Genomic DNA, 17,200 nt, shown 5'->3' with positions numbered 1-17,200 from the left:
CGCGGGCCTGCCTGAGCCCAGAGCACAGGTCTTTCCTGCAATGCCCCGGTGCTTGAGCGAGTGGGGCTCCCAGCCCTCTGGAAGCCCGCAGCCCAGTGCCCACCACTGGGCAGGTCACACTGGGACAGGGGGTCTCTGCCACGCCCACAGAGTGCCTGAGCTCACATGCCTGATCCCCGCAGCCCCCAGAGACTGCGGGGCACAGGCAGCACCACGCAACAGAAGAACACACTTTCTGGCTGCTGGGAATCTGGATTCAGAGGCCACTCACTAGCATATGTGACCTTGGGCAAGCTGCTTAACTTCTCTGAGTTTGCTCCTCCCTAAAGAGAACCTTATCATGTCTACTTCATAGAGCTGTTCGAGGATTAAATGAGATAATGCGTGTAAAGTGTCTGGTACACAGCAGGCGCTTAATACACAATCATTCTTGGCAGGGCTGGCTTCATGGGCACGCGGTCATGTGGTCGCACAGGGCCCTGTGTTCAGAAGGGCCCCACACCAGGAGGCCCAGGTTTGGTTTAACACTTGCTCTGCTGTTGTCTTCTTGAAATCCTTAATCCTCTGTGAACAAGGAGCCTGCCTTTTCTCTTTGCGTTGGGTCCCGCAGATTACCTAGCCCATGATGCTTGATAGTGTGGGTTCCTGTCCCTGAATCCAGAAGGACTAACTGTGCCCCACCCTCAGATAGGCCGCATTTTATCTTTCCACGATTTTCCATGCCCGGAAATGTTTCTGCCCATCCTCCACACCTCTTGCTGTTGCTTATGAGAAATCAGAGAGAGCCAGACAGAAAGACGGCTCCCCTTCGGCTTCCAGTGCCTCCTGGTTCTGGGGAGAGGGACTTTGGGGGAACCAGGAGCCCTGGCTCCTGGCAGTTGAGGGCTGTCTCCATGATGTCAGCAGCCCCATCAGATATTAAATGCCCCCAAGGTTGGGTGCCTCCAACTCCCCCACCTCGCTTCCTCCCTTGGGACCCAGCAGTGTCGCGACCCTCACCCCACCCCCCAGAGTCTGAGCCGAAACAGAGCTCTGAGCAATGAGGTCAGGAAATGACAGCCAGGGCAGGCGCTCCAGAGGCCCAGAACTGGAACCCAAGGCCAACCGAAGGCCCCCTCCAGTGCAGACTGCTCTGAGGCATCTGACCTCCCAGTGTCTGCCCTGTAGCTGTTTTTAGCCTCCCGTTCCCAGGGGCCCAGCTATTTGCGACACACGCAGCCTGGGTCCACCCTGAGAAGCAGCGCTGCGGCGGAAGTGGAGACTGATAGGCGGGAGCCTGGCTGTCTTCTCTCCTTTGCGCCCAGACTTAACCCAACTGCAGGTTAGCAGCCTTTTACAAGATGCTGGAGTAGGGTGTGGGAGGATGAGGGAGCCGACAGCGGAAGCGGAGTCTGCGGTGGAACCGCAGGACTAGGGGAGAGGAATGATAAGCCCCCCAAAAGCCCATGGAATATCAGAGCCAGAAGGGCCTTTGAGAAACCGAGGTCAGAGAGGGAAAGTAAGTCACCCAAAGTCACACAGCCAGGACTGGAACCTGGGTTACCTAATGCTCAGCCCAGAGGTCTTTGCATCTCCTCATTTGCCTTGAAGATCAGAGACAAACTGGGATAGTGGGGTGGTGAGGGAAAGCGAGACGGTCTCCTCCCCCGACACACCTGCTTCTGTATGGACGCACGCACATTTGGCCCTATTCTGGCTCTGACTCCTCCTGGAGACTGGTGAAGGGAGGTGCCAGACCCCGGCAAAAAGGGCAGCAGGGGACAAGGGATGTGCCCTCTGACCCCCATCGGCATGGCCTCTGAAGCCAGAGGCTCTTGGGGTGGCAGGATGCACATGCTTCTGTCAGGATTCTCTCCCAGGGCCTGACCTCCTCCTGCCTTCTTGAGTTCCACCTGAGATCCTGGGCCTCCTCGCGGGGAGAGGGACCCGGAGGGTTTCACCTTCAGTGTGGGATCTTAAAGATAACATTACTTGCTAAGATTTATTAAGCACTTTCTATGCACCAACCACTGTTCTAAGAGCTTTTATTTATTGATTGATTGATTGATTGAGGAAGATTAGCCCTGAGCTAACATCTGCCAATCCTCCTCTTTTTGCTGAGGAAGACTGGCTCTGAGCTAACATCCGTGCCCATCTTCCTCTACTTTATATGTGGGATGCCTGCCACAGCGTGGCTTGACAAGTGGTGCCATGTCCACACCCGGGATCCGAACCGGCAAACCCTGGGCCACAGAAGCCAAACGTGTGAACTTAACTGCTGTACCACTGGGCTGGCCCCTAAAAGCTTTTTATGTATCAACTCATCTAATACATAGCCCTATGGAGATAGACACTATCATTGTCCCTATTTAATAGTTAAAGGAACTGAAACACAGAGAGGTTAAGTAACTTGCCCAAGGTCACACAGCTAGTAAACAATAGAGCTGGGTCATCAACCTAGGCAGCCTGGGAGTGTGTAGGCTGTGCTCCTCCACTCCTTCCCAAATGAGTGCCACCCCTTTGGGCTCCTAGCTCTGTGGTCTTGTCAATAACACCTGCTTGATCCTCACCCAGTTTTTAGTTGGAAAAAGCTATCTATTTCTTCCCATATATATCCCCTCTGATACAGTTCCCCGCCCCTCCCGTGCCTGCGTGCTGGGCACTGTTGCCCAACCAGGAGGTAAATGGAAAGTTTAGGGGGCCCAGCTCTCTCTCCTGGCCCTTCTTTCCTTCCCCTGAGAACACCCCTGAATGGCCTATGCTGCCACCTCCTGGCCACTGAGGGCCAAGGCCGGCTCTATGGATGTTTCAGGGTCCCTCCTTCTCTCCATTCTCTCTTTCAGGGATGTCGTCCTCTCCCAGGGCTGGGTGATCATCCACATGCTGTTGACTCCCAGATGTATATATTTCTTGTTACTCCAGGTTTCTCTCCTCGCCTTGTTGTGATATAATCCACACATGATGCTGCGTGAGTTTAAGCCGTACGACGCGGTGATTTGAAGTGATTACCACAGGAAGTTTAGTTAACATTCCTCACCTCATGAAGTTACCTTGTTCTTTCTTTTGTGGTGAGAATATTTAAGATCTACTCTCCGCCCAAATCTTGATCTCTTCTGAGCCCCAGGTCTGTGTGTCTCGATGCAAATGGCTCTGACACCGCAGTGCCTGCAACTCCCCTCGGTGCAGAGCTGGGCCCAGACCCTGGCATCCTGGCTCCTGACTCAGTTCTCAGAATGCGGCACAGGACAGGGAAAAAACCAGTACCCGGAGGAGGACAAGAGAGGGACTCCATGCTGGCGGGCGCCAGAGTCAGGATTCAGACCCCAGCCAGAGAGGCAGCAACACCAGTGTGCTTCCTAGGACAGGCCTGCCCCTCCTGGGGGTTTGGAGAAGGGAATGAGGAAGTGTTACCCAAGCTGAAGGGCTGGCGAGCCGGCTGGGGTGTCTGGGCAAAGGCTTTGTGGCTGAGGATGCGGAAGGTGCTGGATACGGGGCTCCCTGCCCCAGACTAAGGACACGGAAAGAACGAGTGCCGCGGGCAGAGAAGGTGACGAGAACAGAGGGCTGAGGGTGGACCTTGCGTTCTGGCTTCACTGAGGGGACCGGAAGAAGAACCAGAACAAGGGACAAAGAAGGAGCAAGCAGTCGGATCAAGGAGTCGAAGCGCAGACAGATTCCCGCGTCTTGGCGCAGGGGCTGGAAATTACAGCCCACCGCCCGCCTGCTTTTGTACCGCCTGCAAACTAAGAAGGGTTTTTACGTTTTTAAATGGTTGAAAAATTCAAAAGAAGAATATTTCATGACCTCTGAAAATTATATGAAATCCGAGTCTCAGTGTCTGCAGATAAAGCTTTGTGGGGACCCAGCCACGCGTCGACTGTGCATTGTCTGGGACTGCCTCCTCCTCCTGCTCTTGGCTCTGTGCTGCAACGGCCGAGGCCAGCAGTGGCCACAGAGACCACACGCCCACAGAGCTTAACATATTTACTATCTGGTCCTTCACAGGAACGTTTGGGGACCCCTAGCTTAGAGGAAAGGGCCCTGGGCCACAGGACCTGTCCCGGGTTGGAGGGGAGGCAGCCTGTGGGGGACGTTCAGACTGCAGACGTGGGGACAAGGGTGACAAAGGAGCGGGACAGGGTGGGCCTTGGGAGGCCTTGGCCTGAGCACCTGCATTGATTTCCCCACAACAGAACCCCCCAACAATGACCCTGCATCTTCCCAGCCCCTAGCCGGCTCCCCGGGGGGTATCTAAAGGGATGCAGACTCTGCCACGTCCCCTCTGGCCTGAGACCCCAGCCCCACCATTATGGCCTGTGTGGGCTTGAGCAATTCCAGTACCTCCAAGCCTTAGGATCTCCATCTGGAAAATGGGATGATGACGCAGACCCTGCAGGACTGTTGAGAATTCTGTAAGGCAAAGTTCATGGCACAGATCTTGTGCTCAGTGGCATCCTGAGATCCACAGACCCTGTTGTTGGTGAGAGCAGGCGCTCTGCCTGCCGCTTGGCTAAGGAGGTGGGCGCACCGCCTGACGCGTCCACCAGAGGGCAGGAAGGCCCTGCTGGCGGCTGGGAGGGTGTCAGATGGAGCCGTCTGCAGGCTCCCCGCCTGGGGAGAGGTGCCGGCCCCGCTGTTCACAGCCCTGGCCTTTGATCAGCTCCTGTTCTCCCCGCAGCCTGCTGAGGGACAGACTGGTACAGAGCCTCCCGCCAGGGGCGGGCCAGACTTCCTGCTTGCCCTTTCTGTGTCCCCAGAACTGAGGCCAGGTCACTGAGTCAATGCTCCTTCTCCAGTCTATTTGCATGTCATCCTCCAAAGACCGTGGACGCAGGCAGAGCAGGTGGGAAAACGCCCCTGGTCCCAGCAAGGGACCTAAGCTCAGAGAGGTTGAGACATGCCCAGGTTCCCACAGCTCGTTAGCAGGGTGGCTGGGCTGGCAGGGCTGGCTCTCTCCCGGTCAGCAGGCGCTGTAATGACCATACTCCCCCTGAGGCTCCACCTGCTGCAGTTCCCGCCTCTGCCCTCCTGGTTGGTGAAATACCACCCCCCCCCCCGCCCCTGCCCCCGCCCCAGCCCAACTTCCACCGAGAGCAGGCTGCCCAGGGATGTGAGGGCAGCGACTGCTCTGTCCAGGGGCTTTTGCTGCAGTTGGGAACACACGGGCCGATGGACACATTCACACACAGATGTGAGGCTTGGCGGCGGACAATGACGGAGAGGTTGTGTGGGGCTGGGGGTGGTCAGGGAAGCTGCCGGGAGGAGGGCCTTGGGGGAGCTGCAGGAGGAGAGTGAGGAGGCAGGGACGCCCCTGATCTTTCAGAGCGTGCAGTGGACCAGACGAGTCTGTAGCAGACGGCAGAGAGGAGGGCAAAACGGGAGCCCGTGAAGCTAGGGGAGGCCACCTTGCAAGGAGCCTCGAATATGAGGCTAAGGGAGGTGGATTTGATCACGGGGGCAATGGGGAGACATAGAAGGCTGTTGTGGGAGGGTGTGACAGGAGACAGTGGTGTTTCAGGAAGGCTGACGTGAAACTGATGAGGAGACTGGGCTCATTGCGAAGGAAGCAGGGGAGAATGTTTCTAAGGTCCAGGCTTACGGTGACTGTAGACACCACGGAGAGGGGATGGGTTCTGGGTGTCAAGCCTAACGCGACACGGGAGGGCGAAGGAGGACAAATTGGGGCTAACCAGAGAGTCCGGCAGCGTGGGTACGTGTGAGCAGGGATGTGGTGGGGAAAGGCGATTAATTCTTTCTCTGTGAGGGTGAATTTGAGGATATCAGGTAGAAATGTTGTGTGCAAACATCGAGATACGGGGCGGGGGCGATACTGGGAGAGAGTCAGGGCTCAAGACGTAGAAAAGAGGGGCCCAGTGGCGCAGCGGTTAAGTTTGCACGTTCTACTTCGATCCCGAGTGCAGACGTGGCACTGCTTGGCAAAAGCCATGCTGTGGTAGGCGTCCCACATATAAGGTAGAGGAAGATGGGCATGGATTTTAGCTCAGGGTCAGTCTTCCTCAGCAAAAAGAGGAGGATTGGTGGCAGATGTCAGCTCAGGGCTAATCTTCCTCAAAAAAAAAAAAAAAGAAAAGAAAAGAAAAGAAGAGGAAACAGTGGGTCAGAGAGGTTCCTATAGTCAGACCCACCACTAGGACCCAGGATTCACAGTGAAATTCATTCCCTCAAGGGGGAAAGGGCAGCTGTGTCTTGGGGGGCTATCCCTGGGGGTCTTCCTCACCCATCCTTTGGTGTAGTCCCCCCAGCCCCTGCTCAACTCCTTTCTAGAAAGTTCTAGAGTCTTAGGGGCCTTCTCCCTCCCCTGATGCCAAACCTCCACTCATCTCTCTTCTGCCTCAGGCAAGAAAATCTCTCATATTTTTCAAGCTCTTTAGATAAAGTGAGACCCTGTTGCTGCTTTTTCAACCACCCCAACACTGGACACTCCTCCTGGTGTCTGACCCGCCCACCCTCCTGTGACAGGAGCTTGGTGCTGGACCTGGAGGCCTCCGAAGGTGACACTTGGGCGAGGGGTGAGAGAGGCCGGCGGGTGGGAGGGCTGCACAGGCGGCGCCCCGAGCCAGCGGCAGGGCAGGCTTTTCCCCGAGCCGATTACCGCCGTGGACTGGGTGACAGAAGCTGCCGGGAATGTACTGTAGCAAGCAGCTTACCGACACTGCACACCCAGCCCTGGCATGTCCCGGCACCCCACGGGGAAATAAGCAGAAAAGCTCCCTGCTAGGCCACCCCATTGTCCTGCCTGTTGACACAACACCTCGCCCAGCGCCCTCCCCAGGAGCTGGGCCCTGCTGCCCTGTGGGCTTCCTCCATCCCTGGGAGAGCAGAGGGCACAGCTGGGGGCTTGCTCCCGTCAGCCTGAATAGGGCCCAGGAGACCCGAGCAGGGGCGTCGGGGCCCGGGGTCACACAGTAAGTCAGGAGCAGGGCCGGGACCAGCACCCGGGGCTCCTGACTCCCAGACAGAGGTTGCTCCCGTGCACCGTGGTCCTCTCCTGTCCCAGGCACTGCTGGCCACATGTCCTCCTCCCCCGCCCCCTCCACACTCAGCTCTTCGCCCCCTCCCACCACAGCCTTGGGGTCTGCCCTCTGGGAACCCCAATGGGTGACTTGCAACTCCCGTGTGCATGGGGCCTTCTTCAGTTTGGCACTGGTTCACTTTTTGGGGTGGAGTCACAGGTCACAGTCATATCACACAGACGAGATGACATTCCCACAGCTGCCAGGGGAAACCAGAGTGGAAAAGTCCCATCCCGCCGTCAGGGGGCAGGCCGGAAATGGGGGCGGGTCTGTGATGCTCCCAGCCACAGGAGGCAAACCGCTGCCCAGGGAGGGGGCCCGGGAACCGCAGGGCCTTGGGAATCCAGAGTAAGCCCTGGGACTTTCCAAGAAGCCGGTGGCTCTGGGGTGGTTGTGGAAAAAGGGCTGGATGGTTGTCCGCCTGGGAGTGGGGGGGGAGCCCGTGGGCTCTTATGTAAGTGGGGCCCTCCTCCACCTGGGTGTCCCACAGGCCCCTCACAGGTAACGTGTCCCAACCTGAACTCACTGTGGCTCCCGGCAACCTTTTTCCGGGGTTGGGTATCCAAGCGCCCAGTGGGAAATGGAGAGGGGCCCCTTTACCCTCCCGCTGTCCAGCTCTTTGCCTCTGCCACTCGCCGCAGTTTGCAAGTTTACCTTCTCAGTTTTTCTCAAACCCGGCCCCTCCCTTCCTCCCAGCTCCCTGTGCCCTCTTCTCACCTGGGCTGCAGTAATGGCCTCCTGGAAGCTCATCTGCCTTGCCCCTAAAATCCGTCCTCCACGTGGCCTCCAGGCTCGTCCTCCTAAAGGCCAGTCTGAGCGACTCTCTGTCCTGTTTAAGTCTCCAGGGTCTCCCCGTGTGCTGTGGCCTCCTTAGCACGACTAGAAGGGCGTCTGTGCTTTGACTCCAGCTTGCCAAGGCTGTGCAGTGTGTGATCAGAAGCACAGATGCTGGAGCCTGACTTCCTGGGTTCGAGTCCTGCCTGCTACTTTCTAGCTGTGTGACCAAGGGCAAGTTACTGAACTTCTCTGTGCCACCATTTCCTCACCTATGCAATCAGAATTTTAAGAGTACCTGCCTCATAGACCTGTAAAGATTAAATGAGTTTTTCAGTGGAGAGCAGTTGGAACGGGGGTTCTTACCGCCTCCTCCTCCAACTCCTCTGCCCCTCCTTGCCTCATGCCGGTGCTGCAGCCGCTTCACCTCGCTTGGACCACCCACCCCCCCCCCCCACCAACCCCCACGGGCACGAACTGTGCTCTTTCTCACCCAGTGTCTGGGCCCTTCAGAGGGGAGCTTCCTCCTCCCTCCTCAGCACCCGCCGCACTGCTCGCCCGCTGGCCTGACTTCCTGTCTCCCCAGCTAGACGAGAACCCCTCGAGGGCAGAGCTGGGTCCCCGTGGGCCAGAAACCCGCATGGTGCCTGCAGGCCCTTGAGAGAAACCATGCTGAGCAGACGATATGTCCCGCAGTGTGGGTTTGGGTCATCACTGCAGCGGGGTGCTCGTGCAGGAGGACTGTGTGCATGTCCCAGTGGCCCCAGCGGACACGCTAGCCTTCGTGACCCGCCCTGGGCACATGTGCACTCCACCACTTTGGGCGTCAAGAACACTGAGGAGTCATGCCAGGGGAAGGGTCGGGCCTCCTGAGGTCTGTGGAGGCCCCAGCAGAGGGAGGGGCAAAGGGGAAGGAAATGGGACCTGGGCTGGTGAGGGGTCTGCTGTCCCCAACTTCCCCTGGGTCTTCAGTGGTTCTTGTGGCCTTGGGGATCTGCCCTTAGTGTGACCCAACAAAGTTCCCTGGGCTGGAGTCAGACCGAGGATCTGGTCCCGGAGCCCTGGCACACCAGGGCTCAGAGCCCTGTAAGGCGGCGATGATAATTCCCCTCTCCCTTCCCAGGGTGACTGTGGGCTCACGGTCATGCACTGACCCACCCATCCATCCATTCACTCAATAACCGGAGGGTCTTCCATGCCAGACAAGGCGCTGGGTGCAGGGGCTTGACCTTGGTTAGGACACGCAGCCCCTGCTCCCAGGGAGCTGGGAGGGTTAGGAGACAGACAGATGACGCATCAATGAGGTTCAAGCATGGTGCGTTACAACCAGAAAGCATAGAGCATAATGGGAGTGAGTGAAATAAATGGGGACAGGCCTCGCTGGGGCCCCAGGACTGCCCTCTGCTCATGTGGTGGTACAGGTGCCAAAGACAGAGTGCCTCCTGGTCTCTCATGGCCACAGATCGGTCCCTCCCGTGCCAGGGACCACATGGCTGCCCTTCAGTGCAGGAGAGGGCTTTGACTGTTAAGGAATTAATGTTGTGAGGCCCCAGCCAGTCTCTTGTGTTTACAGCCAAGTTTAGGTAGTTGAAGGTGTCTGGGAAGGAGGGTGGGGGTCCGGGATCTGCCCCTGGCCCCTGTGCTCCTCTCTCCTGTGCTCATCCGGGAGCAATCGAGCACGTTCAAAAGCTCTGCCCTGGAACTGCGCAGCCTGGGTTTGAAACTCTCCTTACCTCCTTTACTAGCTGAGTGACCCTGGACAAGTTACCTAACCTCTCTGAGCCTCAGCTCCTGTATTTTTAATATCTATGCTATGGGGTTGTTGTGAGATTACACAACTTAATACATGTAAAATGCTTAAAACAGTAATTGCACAAAAACAAACAAACGGTGATTGCTCACGGTAAGCTCTCTGTGCTTTATGAGCACTATCCTTGCTTTTATCACGATGTGTTCTGTAATGCTTGCCGGCCTCTCCTCCGGTCCTTGAGGGCAGGGAGCCTCCCACTTCCTCATTCATCTTGGTTTCCCCAGGACTTGGCACAGTGCCTGGCTCAGAGCAGACAGGTCAGAAATATTCGTTGAGTGATGACTGACTAAGCAGTCAGTAGGAGCCCTGGGATGGGCTGGGGCCGAGGCCCAATGCTGCCCGGACGTGGGCAGGGATCTCTGTCTGGGGAGGGGCCAAGGGCAGATGCCAGGGCTCCAGGAGGCAACATCAGGGGACGCCTGGTCTGAGTGCCCACTTCTTATCCTGCTCGCAGCTCCGGGAACTGTGGCCATCTGCCGGGGCAGGAAGGCAGGTGCCCAGGGTGGTGGAGAGCAGAGCCAGCCTAGAGGATTTACTCTTCTGCTGCTGAGCTCCTGGACCAGGGAGAGCTGGAGGGAGAGTCCATGTGGCCCTGAGACGGATGGGGCAGCTGGTCAGGCACCCCTGGAACCGCTGGGGGTGTGTCCTGGTGGCCACCAAGATGGAGAGGAGAAGAGGACTGTCCCACGTTGGACAGGACGCCGCATGTCAGTGTCAGCAGACACCGGGCCACGTGCCCTCCCCACGCTGTGAGGGAACTGGGGCTTGCTCAGCGCCTCCCGGGCAGTGCAGGGCCTGGGCGCACGCTCTGGCCAGCGGGGTGCTCCCACCCATGGCACAGCCTTGCAGAATGCACGGGGGGCCGCTTGGATCTCAGCCCCTGGAGCTGAGCAGCCACTGATGATTCTGTTGTTAGATTTCTGACGACTGCTACACTGTGACTCCTGCATCACCACACACACGCGCACACACACAAACACGTACACACGCGCACACATACTCACACACACGTGCATACACACACAACTTTCCCACCCGGACCGTCTCGTTAACGCACATACACACACCACTCTCTCCCTTCACAAGCTAAGACAATACCAAACAGACACGCCTGTGAGATTTTCAATTTGTTTCCAGTGGGTGATGGCTGAGGATGAGCTGGGGCATGCTGGCTGTACTTCTGTTCGAGGTTGTCTGTGTGACTGTCATCAAGCCTCGTTGGCTGTCCCTTTCTGTTCATTTGGTCCTTCAACGTGTCTCTAGATTGACCAAACACCTGCCATGCGCTGGGCACACTTCTAGGTTCTGAGGATCTTAGTCTGGGTTCTCCACCTTAGTCTGGGTGGGCTTTCAGATAAGGACTTTAAACAAATAGAAAGGCTTTACTGAGGTATCATTCATCCACCATACAATTCACCCATTCAAAGTGTCTAATTCAGTGGTGTTTAGCATAATCACAGAGTGTACAACCGTCACCACAATCAGTTTTAGAACATTTTCATCACCCGTAAAGAAACCTCAAACCCACCAGCAGTCATTTTCCTTCTTACTCTCCGTCTAACCTCTGGCAGCCATGAATCCACCTTTTGTCTGTAGAAATACCTATTCTATTTCATATAAATGGAATCATACAACATGTGGCCTTTTGTGTCTGGCTTCTTTCGCTTAGCATAATGTTTTCAAGGGTTACCCATGTGGTAGCATCTGTCAGTGTTTCACTCCTTTTTATGGCTGAATACTATTCCTTTGTATGGCTATACCACATTTTGCTTATCTATCCATCAATTAATGGGCATGTAGGTTGTTCCACTTTTTGACTATTACAAATTATGCTGCTATGAGCATTTGTGTACAAGTTTTTGTGGACATATGTTTTCAGTTCTTTTGGGGTCTATACCTACGAGTGGAATTGCTGTGTCATATGGTAACTCCATGCTTAGCATTTTGAGAAACTGCCAAACTGTTTTCTAACGCAGCTGGGCCCTTTTACATCCCCACCAGCAAGGCAGGAGCATTCCAATTTGAGCAAAGGTTTTAACGGTAGGATTTGACTTGGGAAGTGATCCCAGGAAACACCAGTAGGAGAACAGGGGAGGGAGAAAGAGGAGGGAAGGCAGCCAATAGAGGATCATTATCAAGCAAATTACCACGGAGCGTAACTGAAGCTTAGGGTAGGGCCCCGGCCCAACTCGGATAGCCAGTACAGAACTTGCTCTTCAGAGCCATCCCACCCGAGAAGGGGGCGGGGGCATGTGCACACCAATCCCCAAAGCTGTTGGTGCAGTGCTCTCATGTGTGTGTTAGTTCCCTTTTCTCCACGCAGAGGCAAGCAGAGCAGGCACAGCAGGAGAAAGCCCTCATGCAAAGAAATGCAGGCGTGGGCACTGGAGTCCAGCCTGCTGGGCCCCGACTCTGGCAGGGCAGAGGAGGCAAACCGGGCACCCACAGCACCTGCGACCTCGGGTGAGCCCAAGTTCCTGCCCTCGTGGAGCGGACGCATTAATGAGAGAGATGGGAACACATGTACGCAGCTTATAGTCAGGTAGCACTGTAAGGGAGGTATACTGGGGTGGGGGGCGGATAGAGGGAGACAGAGGTGCTGTGTTAGCTCCGGTGGGCAGAGCAGGCATCTCCGAGAGGAGATTTCGGCTGGACCCAAATGAAGTGAGGGACGGGCTATCTGAAGCCAGTGGAGTGTCCGACGGGAAACAGCGCTGGGATCTGGCTGGAGGAACTACAGGAGGTCCAGAGTGGCTTCCGCAGAGCGGCTTCCGCAGAGGAGCGGCTTCCGCAGAGCGGAGCAGGAAGGACCAGAGGTCAGCCAGCACCTGGCTGGCAAAGACACCAGGATTTTGTTCTAAGGGTGATGGAGGCCACTGGACGGGTGAGAGCAGGGGAATTTCCCATCTGATTGACACTTTCATTTCTTGCTGTGGAAGCCACTGGGGTCCAGAAGAATTGGAATGCCCCAACCTAACATTTAGCAAGCCTGTTAGGCCCCCACAGGTGCTAACACCTTGCTGCTGGGCATCCAAACCTGGGCCCCACATATTCATTCATTCCCCATGTTAGTGCCAGGCACTGGTCTAGGCACTGGGTGTGCAGCAGTGAACACATCTGACACAGCCCTGCCCTCATGGAGCAAACCTTCTAACAGGAGACGGGTAACGGCTAAGTATATAACTCATATTAGAAAATGATCAATGCTTTAGACGAGAGGAAAATGAAATACACACGAGGAGTACAGAGTACTAGCAGGTGCTCAGAAATTTCAAATAGTGGGTTGGGATGCTTCTCGAAGGGGCTGACAGCACTGAGACAGCACCCCTCAGCTGGACTGGCTCCCAGAAGCCCCTTCTCCACCTCTAGGGAATGTATCCAGGGACCCTGCAGCCAGGGAGGGAGGGCACGGCTTGATCTTCCCAGGAGGGAGAAGAGAGCAGGGACCCCAGAGAGGGCCGGGCTGTCCTCCTCTGCTGGTCCAGGCACAGAGCCTGGCGGGAGCAGGAGGAGCCGAGCAGGGTGGGGTCAGGGGAGGGAGGAGGCTGGGTCTGCCAAGCCACCGGGGAATATTGATGAGTTTTCTGGCAAGAAGTGACGGAGCTGGTGGGGATGGCGTAATGAAGACAGATGATCCCAGGCCAGCTCTGCACATCTTCCTGCTGCAGGAGGGAGAGTCACGACAGGGTGGGGGGCAGGTGGGGGAGGGCTCGCCAAGAGCCTAGGCGCCCTCTGCTCTGGTGCTCTCAGTCCTCCTCTCACCTTGACCCTCCCTCTTCCCTCCTTCCCTGCTCTCTCGGGACAGGCCCTGCCCCTTTCTCTGCTTTTCTTCTCTTTTCCTGGTTCCCCCTTTACAGCCTCTCCACAGCTCTCCCTTCTCTTTTCTCGCTCTGCCCCCTCCGCCCCAGCCATCCTGACTGTGACTTCCAGAGGATTTCCTGCCCCCTGGCAACTCCCTAAACAGCAGCCACCCCCTCTCCCCATTCCATCAACAGTTTGCTGAGGGCCCACTGTACGGTAGGCGCTGGCGTGCCAGCCTGTAGGCTGTGGCTACTGCAGTTCCAGGGAGGGAAGGGAACAGATTTTTTTTTTTGCCTGATGTATCTTTCTTTCTTTCGAATTGTGGTAAAATACACAGAACATAAAATTTGCTATTAGTGGCATCTAGTACCTTCACAAGATTGTGCACCATCACCACTCTTTAGTTCCTGAACATTTCATCACCCCAGATGGAAACCTCAGACTCATTAATAGTCACTTCCCCTCCCCAAGCCCCTGGCAACCATTAATCTGCCTTCTGTCTCTGTAGATTTGCTATTCTGGACATTTCATATAAAGGGAATAAAAAACTATGTGCTTTTTTGTGTCTGGCTTCTTTCACTTAACAAAATGTTTTCAAGGTTCATCCATATTGTAGCATGTATCAGTGCTTCATGCCTTTTTCTGGCTGAGTAATATTCCACTGTATGGCTATACCACATTTTGCCTATCCATTCCTCAGCTGATGGATATTTGGGTTGTTTAGACAATGAATTTTGAAACAGAAACCCGAGCACTAAGTCCCATACCACTCCCACCTATGTGGCCTTGAGCAACTATGTAATGTCTTTGAGCCTTGACAATTTCACATGTAAAACGGAACTGTAAAATTTAAAATCTCTGTAAAATTTAAAATCTCTAGTGCCCCTTTAGAGCATAAGAAAAATGAGCTAGGATCTTCCAGCTTGATAAATTTGAAACTGCCTCTCACCTCTCTCTGTACCCTCTTCCCATTTGCTATTGAATTTGGGATAAACATTCAATAAAAAGATTCATATGCCAAAGCCAGGTGGAGTGATGTATGCTGTTATGTCCTCTGTGGTTTATACCATTTCACTGATTTTAACATGCATTATTTTCAAATTTTAATATCTTTGAATTTGGCACACATTCATATAACCCATGATTGTGTAGTAATTGGCAAAGCTCTTTATTTTCTTAGTGGTTTGTAAAATAATTGTGCTTACTACAGTCAGTCGTCCAAGGTTTGTGTAGTAGGCTAGGCAAAGGTTAGTGAATATCACTATGAACAATAAGAGAAATAAAAACTGACTCCCTAAGGAAACATCTTTGATGGTGGGATTATGCGAATTAACCCACATCCTGATATGTGAATTCCCGGCTAAATGAGTTGGTTGAGATGGAAATACTGATTTACTTGGACTGACATAAGGTCCACATCATTGTACAAGCCACACGGGCACACTTTGCTGGCACCAATGGTTCTAAAATGCATGGCCACAGTGACGGGGTGGCGGAGTGGAGGAGAAAATCTGTGTGAACAGGCCTTGTGAGCTGAGGTGCTTGATGAAGTGTGAGGCAAGGTTATTATTCTCATTCTCCCAAAGAATTGACTCCCCGCCCTGCCCCTCCAACCCTCTGCAACACGGGAGAAGCCACATGCAAGTACTGAATACGTTTGCCTTCATTAGAACAGGAGATGTTGTAATTATGTCCCAGGGAGCAGAGGGCTCCCTGTGAAGGGAGGCGGGAGACGTGGATGAAGATCCCTCAGGCAGAATTCATGAGTGTGGCTAATTGAGCACCTCCACCACGGAGCACACTTTAGCTGCTTGGGGAGGAAAACCATACCTGGCCGTTCTCACCTGCTCAAGCCTTGCCTCCTCCCTGCAGCATTGTCTGACGGGCTGGCCCTCCTCTACACGCTCGCAGCACGTGACGGCTGCCAGGGCCTTAGCACTAATTGCTCCTGTGGATGTCTTCTTTCTCCAGCTGGACTGTGAACATTTGAGGGTGGGGCATTTTGTAAGCTTCTTATGGTTTCCCCACAGGTCCAGGCGCACAGTAAGAACACAGAGAGGCATCGCGAGTCACGGCAGTGTTCCTCGAAATGTCCACCCAGTCCACACACATGGCCTATCACCTGCTGGAGCTGGTTATAAATGACCTTCCCAGCTGTCCGCCCGAGGGATTGTGTTTCAGTCGGCGTCGGGTGGGGGGCCAGGAAACTGTATTGTAACAAGCTCACCCGTAATTCTATGTCCAGGTATGTTAGAAAACCTCCGAGACTAAGGGTTAAACTAGGTGGTCCCGTAGGTACCTTCTGATCCTGACAGCCTGTGACGTAGCTTCGTGTCTTCCACACACTCGGTCTCATCCTCCCAGTCATCAAACGCCTACTATGTGCCTCTCTCTCGCCGCTGTAGGAGACTGAAGCTCAGCCAGAGCTCAGGGAAATAAGCAAAGAAGAGACTAGCATCATTGTCCCTGCTCACAGGAAGAAAGGTGGGGGGACAGTGGACTCGGGAGGGGGTGAGACTGGGGCAGGAAGGCGTTGAGTGGACAAGCAGGAGGTGCACTGAGACCCTGGCTGTCACTGGGTCCCTGCTTGTCCTATGCTCTCCCACTGCCATGCCCACCCAACCAGCCTGCTGGTGAAGGAGGGAACGTGCCACCTAGACACCTCTCTGCTTTGCTCACCCAGAGGGTTCCCCAGGCCAGCAAGAGGATTGGGCTGTTGAGGTTTAACAGGACTGATGTCAGAGGATGAGGAACAAGCCCCAGGGCCTTTGGATGTGCTCATCTACTCCACGAAGCTAGTGGCTCTGGACAGACCCATGATATTGAGACCTCTGTCCTTGACCCTCCAGTCTCCAATGGGGCTCCTTGTCTGAGGTGAGCATGCGTAGTGTCTAATACCAGCACCTGCTGCTGACATGTGCTGTGTCACGCCCTGAGCTAAGCACTTTACATGCTTTATCTCATTACCTTCATGCCAACTCTACTATCGTGCCCCTTTTACAGATGAGGAAATGGAGGCTGTTACATAGGGGGCACAACGTGCACAAGGTCACCTAGTTCTTTCAACTGGGGGCTGTTTCACCTCTTCCCCAGACATCCATCTCGCTCCCAGCTGCTCTCCTCTGCATCCTCTGCAGCCCGTTCCCACCCTTTCTACAGCAAGGGGCCTGGAACTCAACCCAGCACAGGGGCTCTGGAGTCCTTGCTTCTCTGGTTCAAGACACTGCCCCTCTGTGCACGCAGCCCTGTGGTGGGCTTTTCTGGAAGCCTCAACACACTGGGGACTCAACTCGAGCTTGCTGTCAGGCGAAACCCCTAACCTGATGCTTTTTGGTCCTAATGCCCCCATCTTATTCTTATATAATGGGGATTCTGTGCCCCAGTACACGAGTTTACATTCATTCCTACTGAGCGCTTTTCCCCTCTGTGCTTCACAGTTCTGTTTGCCACATCCCCTACAGATAGACACACACACACACACACGCACACACCTCTCTCCTCTGGAAGACAAGTGTACAGCTTGGACAGTCCGCTCCTTGGGCACCATCCGCTTTCCGTTCCTCCCCTTCAAAGTGGAGAAGCAGGAATTGTGACGTGCTTCTTCCAGGGGTCTCCTGGTCACATCTCATACTCGGGCAAGGTGCCTCCATGCCCAAGAGAGCAGGATCCGGGTCAGACTGGCTGGGCTAGAATCCCAGCCTGAGGGCTTGGCAATGTGACCTTGGAAAATTAATTTAGCTTCTGAGCCCCAGTGTTCCTCCCTGTAAAATGGGGATGACAATATCAACCTGTTATTTTACAG

The sequence above is a fragment of the Equus caballus genome, chromosome 5, assembly GCF_041296265.1.
Source record: "Equus caballus isolate H_3958 breed thoroughbred chromosome 5, TB-T2T, whole genome shotgun sequence".
NCBI classification, from domain to species: Eukaryota; Metazoa; Chordata; class Mammalia; order Perissodactyla; family Equidae; genus Equus; species Equus caballus.
Note: the sequence above shows the minus strand (reverse complement) of the source record.